We start from the raw sequence: 5,970 nt of genomic DNA, 5'->3' as shown, positions 1-5,970 counted from the left end.
AATCACAATCATATATCCTATATATCCTGGTTTTCTTTTCTTTCTTTCTTTCTTTTTTTTTTTTTTTTTTGAAAGCTTGTGCACAACCATGTATTGTTTTACACTAGAAAATTTATGACACTAGATAGCCTGTAAAGGTTGTGAGAATGAGGGAGGGGTGCTCTGAATCTGGAGTGCTGATCTCTGCTGGGCCCCAGCGGGAATTAAAATTTGGTTTCTCCCACTCTGAGTGCCGTTTGTCGATTTTTGCCTGATTCCACAACAATGACACAGGTGTGTTTGGTTGGTGAGGATTCATTGCTGTGTATGCACCCTTTTCTACATGTTATGCTTTAATAATCTTTTTTTTTCATTCTACTAATACAAAAAGACCATGAAAATTCCCCTTCCCTATGCTGTAGGATTTCCAAGAGGCAATCACAACCAACGGCTTCTGAAATCCATCAAGTGAACATACACACAACACACATATATACAAGGACACACGTGCACACACATGCACGCATCACACATAGCAATTGCACACGTGAATGAACAACCATACATGCAAACATGGGTGGCCATGAACACACATCTGTTTATGCACGTACACACAGGTGATGCACATACATGAACACAGGCACACATTCTGTCATTCCTGTTTTTACACTGATGGTTTATACTTTGCTTTACCCACTTTCCATTACAACAGTGGAAATCATTTTGCATTAGGCCCCAGAGTGCCTCCTCTTCTCAGAGCTGCAAAACATTTCATTGTGTCAATGGCCCAATTCCAGTTGGGCTCCTCTAACCTGGTGGGCGCTGTGGACAGACTGTGGGGAGCAAGTCAGCCTTGATAGACTGTGTGGTCTTAGACAGGCTACATAATCCCTGTGCCCCAGGTTCTTCATTTTTTTTTTTTTAAGTTTCCAGTGGACACAACATCTTTATTTGTATGTGGTGCTGTGGATCGAACCCAGCGCTGTGCGCATGCCAGGTGAGCGTGCCACCGCCCGAACCATATCCCCAGCCCCCAGGTTCTTCATTTTTAAAAATGAGCCTTATCCTGGTTAATGTGAGGATTAATGAATTTTATCTTTTTTTTTTTCTTTTTGTACTGGGGATTGAACTCCGAGACACTGGTCTACCAAGCCACATCCCCAGACCTATTTTGTATTTTATTTAGAGATAGGATCTCACTGAGTTGCTTAGTGCCTCGCTGTTGCTGAGGCTGGCTTTGAAGTCGTGATCCTCCTGCCTCAGCCTCTCAAACCGCTGGGATTATAGGCATGAGCCACCGGGCCTGGCTATGAATTGCTATTTAAGTTTACATTCAAATTTTAAATACTGACCAAATGGTTAATTACATTAACAAATCATTGTCTGGTTTTCAGGTCTGATAATGATATTGTGGTTATTTTCTTTTAAGAGTTCTCATCACTTAGAGACACATACGACAAGTTCTTGTTCTTCAGAATGTAGACGCTCTGTTTGGGGTTGATTAATTGGAAAAATAGACAAGAGTGGCTGGGTGATTGGTCCATGGGGTTCTGTCGTGCTCTTCTCCCTACTTTTGTGAAGTTTGAAAATTTCTGTAATACAAAGAGAAGAAAAAAGCAACCCTGTTCTTACCCGCCCCCCTCCACACCACTCCTCCACCTCTTGAGGTTGGGAGTCCTCTGGGATCTCCTTCAAGAACCTATGACTCAAATTCCTCCCTGTCTTTTCAGGCCAACATCCTCAGAGGGGTGTTGGCCTGAAAAGAAAGAAAAGCAGCACAGAGTGGGATTCAGGGGGTTCTGACACCAGGGGAGACACACAGCTCCCTGAAGGGGGACCGTCCCTCCGCTTCAAGAGCCCAGGAACCACCCTGGCAAATGGTCATAACAGTAGGAGCCAATATGTGCTGGATACCCACATGTGTCCCCTCATCGTATGCTCCTATTCACCCTGAGAGGTCATCCACATATAGTGATGCTTGTAGTGACCCCACTTTTACAATGAGGGGAATGAGGCACAGAGTCGAGGCCCAGGGATGCTCACTAGTGCAGAGGGAATACTTGGAACCAAACCGTCTGGCTCCACTCTGAGAGTGGGAGATAAGCAGCTCAAACAGCAAGGAGGGGGTTTTCCTGCAAGTGACAGGCTTGCTCCCCTCATGGCTGGGAAACAGGGACCCCTCAAGACCCAAGCTGTAAGAGGCCCATTGCCTCTTACCAGAAGCACTAAGCCCTGGCAGGAGGTGGGTGGGCCCGGGTGGCTGCCCAGCCCTGTGCCAGGGGATGGGCTGATGATGTTCTTTCTAGCCCCAAGATGGTGACAGGATATTTGTTTCAGATCTGATGGTCAGTGCTGGGGACATCCACAGGGATCCAGTGATGAGCAAGAAGGGCACCAGGGTAACCCTCAGTATTGCAAAAGCCCAATATTTGCTCCAGGGTCTTTACTCTGGGTCAGAACAACATCAGCGAGTGATTGGGAAATACCAGTCTCTCTCACTGTTCAGAGACCAAGGACCAAAACAATTGAGCTCTGATTGGTAAAATGCAGAGAAGTTAATCACCAATCCAATGCGTCTTGAAGAATGATGAATCTTCCAGCTATGGCCTCCACAGGGGGCAATCCAAAGGTTCTCAGTGACAAGTCAGAGGGAGGGTTGAAAGGCACACATCTGCCATTTTGGATTCGTCACAGCAGCTGTGGAAGCCTGGGTGTTATTATAGACTTAGCCTCTCAAAGCCCGTGAACCTTGAGGGCAGGGAGGTCACTCTGGGAGACCAGGAACCAGGGAAAATCCCACACCCAAATTTACTGTAAGATGACAGCTGCAGCCTAGCCCAGCCCCCAGTTCCATGGAGGTACGGGTGTAGGAGAGATGGGAGTTGGCTGGTCCCTGCCTCAGGTCCCCGTGCCAAGTCAGCTGTGTCTAATCCATTGATGACAGCCCAGCTAGTTCACTCTTCTCAGGAAGTTCTAGAACCATCTGTTCTGATGATTTTTACAAGCAGCCAACCTTCTGGGAAACTGGTTTGTGCAAACCACTAGAATCTCCCTCCTCTATAAAATGGAGATAATCACAGTCCCAGCTTCATGGAGCTGTTGGGATGTTTTGGTGGCTTCTGTGCACGAGATGCATGTGACTAGGAGGGAACCTGGGTTTGTGAGGCCCGAGGTCTACACAAGAATGACCAGAAGACATTTTGAAATGAGCTCAAAAGGTCTTGAAATGGTGTCCTCATTTGTATCTTTATTTAAAAACTGATGCTTCATTGAGATAAAGGTCCCAAATTAAGAAAAGCATAAATAGATAAAGAGCTGTGTCATTAAAAAAAAAGAAGAAACTCGAAACATGGCCAGTACTGTGGTGCAGGCGATAATCCCAGAGACTCGGGAAGCTGAGTCGGGAGGGTCACAAGTTGGATAGCAATCAGTGATAGAGCCGCCCTGGGTTCAATCTCCAGTATCACAGGAAAGGGAGAAAGAAGGAAGGAGGGGGGCAGGGAAGAAAGGAAGAGGAGGGAAGGCAAGGGCCAGGCTGAAACAGGTAAGACAGTGCGTAAGAACAAATAGCACTCACCCTCACCAACCGCAAATGTGACACCTCCAGAGCTTCCTGCCAACTTCCTCTGGAGAACCAGCCACACCCAGACGAGAACTGCAGACCAACAGCTTTTTACGGAGCCACCCTCTCCTACTTGTTCCCTTTCCACACAAGCCCCCATCCATCCTGACCTGGGAGGGTCCTTCAAAGAAGTTGCAAGTTGCAAGCACAAGGCCCATAATCCCAGAGACTCAGGAGACCGAGCCGTCTGCCGTCCTCTCCCAAAGCACCTGTGACGCTCCTGCCTGGGAGCAAAGCCCAGACTGTGAGCTGATGGGCAGCAGAGCAGATGCTGGCCCTGATTCTTCACTCCTTCCTCGACCCATCTCCATCACCTTGGAGTTTTGTAGCTTCATGATTCTAGGCTGGCCATGTGACTTGCTTTCACCAACAGAGTGTGACAGAAGGGGCAGTGTGCCCATTTTAAGCCTGGGCACAACTTCTCCATTTGTACCTCTATAAGAACAAGCCCAAGAGAGCTTATCGGAAGATGGAGTACAACCAAAGTTGTGCCAGGGATCACAGCCAAGACCACCTCGGTTAGCTAACAGCTGACCCCCCAGACGTGTGAGCAAGCACAGTGGAGCCCAGAAGAATCATCCAGCCAAGGCCAGTCTAAATTGCCCACCCACAAATTTATGAGCTAAACAAATGCACCCGAGTGCTGGTCTGTTTGTTCCACAGCATAATCGTAGCTAACCGGTACAGAAAGCCTGTAGCTCCCCAGTCCAATCCTGAAGCCAGACTGCTTGGATTTGAAACCCTTCTCGACTCTGTGGGCTGAGCGACTTCACCTACCTGTGTCTTAGATTCCTCATCTGTGGACTGGAATAACAGCACTTCTGACCTGTGGAAGTCACATGGAGTCACTATGTCAACATGGAGTCACTATGTCAAACCCTAACAAAACACAGCAAGGAGGCCATGACAAAGGATCCCTCACACCCTCACCCTGGAACAGGACTTGCCTCAAGAAAGTCACACACGTACCCCCAGGAGGACAACTATCCCGCAGACTCCCAAACAACGAAAACTCCAGGTAAGTCACTTCTGTGAGGACATTGCCTGCAACAGCCCCCGCTCCAGGTAAGCCCCTGACCCAAGACACTCGCCCAGCAGTGGCCGTCCCCACCAACAGGCCAACAGCAACTTCTGCAGTAAGCTGCTGTCACCAGGGCTGTGCCAAAGCAGCTCATGTCGCCTTTTTTTTTTTTAAAGCATGCCCTTGTCCTTGTCCCAGCCTCTCCTGATGTCCCTGTGACTCACATATCTTGGATTGCAATTCCTGCTAGCTCTGCATCAACTCTTTCATATTCTTTCTTTTTTTTCTAAATGAGATCGAACTCATGAGTACTTTACACTGAGCTGCTTCCCCCAATCCTTTTTATTTCTTATTTCGAGATAAGGTCTAGCTGAATTGCTGAGGCTGGACTCAAACTTGTGATCCTCCTGTCTCAGCCTCCCTAGTTGCTGGGATTACAGGTGGGCACCACCATGCCTGGCCCTGAATGATACACTCTTTCTCTGGGGAGTGTCTCCCCCTTGTCTCTCTCTCCCATTATTTTCGTTTGACAAACCCAACAGGATTGTTCAATCACTCATGAACCTAATGTTTATGGGGCTGCTATTGCTCTGTGTGAGGAGGAAGCCAGAGTTCCAGATGCCAAGAGATCTATGACATGACGTCAGGAGTGACAAGTGTTCCAGAGGGACTAAAGGGAGGAAGGGCTGGGGACATGCTGTCTTCACAAGTTGGCCCTCAGAGGGGTGATGTGAAGAGGGGGCAGATGGACAGGGAGAACTCTCCCCTCCGAGGTCACGGCAGGTGCAAAGGCCCCGAGATGGGCGAGAGGTTGGAGTGTATGAGGAACGGGAAGAGGGGGAGGAAGAGGAGGCGTGTGAGAGGCAGGCGCTCTCTGGAGTCTGGGTCTATTGTTGTGACAGTTCAATGAGCTCAAATGTGGAGAGCGCTGCAGAGAGTGCCTGGGTCCCTGTGACTGCCTGGGGTCAGTCTTGTCTTTACTGTTGACATTTTTTGCCCGTGAAATACTGCATCTCCCTGCTCCAGGGCCACGGGTGGGAAATGCTCATGAATGGAAGAGGAGACCCAGGAATCTCGAAAAGAGAAACAATCCCTTTAAAAAAAAATTTTTTTTTCAGTTGTCATTGGTACTTTATTTATTTCTTTTTATGTGGTGCTGATGTTCGAACTCAGGGCCTCACACGTGCTAGGTAAGTGCTCTACTGTTGAGTCACAATCCCAGCCCAACATTCACTTTTATTCTACTTGAGTTGTTATTACTGGAATTTCTACAGCAGGATTGAGTCCAAGTACTATTTATGTGATTTAAAAAAAAAAAATGCAGGGGCTGGGGATATGGCTCAAGCGG

At 48.0% G+C, this 5,970-nt stretch overlaps 1 long non-coding RNA gene across 1 annotated transcript; it reads right to left on the bottom strand.

Moving 5' to 3' along the window:
• Positions 1–3,206: 3,206 nt before the first annotated feature.
• LOC144370791 (uncharacterized) lies at positions 3,207–5,679 on the bottom strand. The gene is made up of 2 exons (XR_013430749.1): positions 4,571–5,679; positions 3,207–4,427 (listed from the first exon to the last, which is right to left on the bottom strand). It is a non-coding gene; the product is annotated as an uncharacterized LOC144370791 (long non-coding RNA).
• Positions 5,680–5,970: the final 291 nt, after the last annotated feature.

This window comes from Ictidomys tridecemlineatus, chromosome 15 (genome assembly GCF_052094955.1).
Source record: "Ictidomys tridecemlineatus isolate mIctTri1 chromosome 15, mIctTri1.hap1, whole genome shotgun sequence".
NCBI classification, from domain to species: domain Eukaryota; kingdom Metazoa; phylum Chordata; class Mammalia; order Rodentia; family Sciuridae; genus Ictidomys; species Ictidomys tridecemlineatus.
This window is presented reverse-complemented; position numbering and strand designations above follow the sequence as displayed.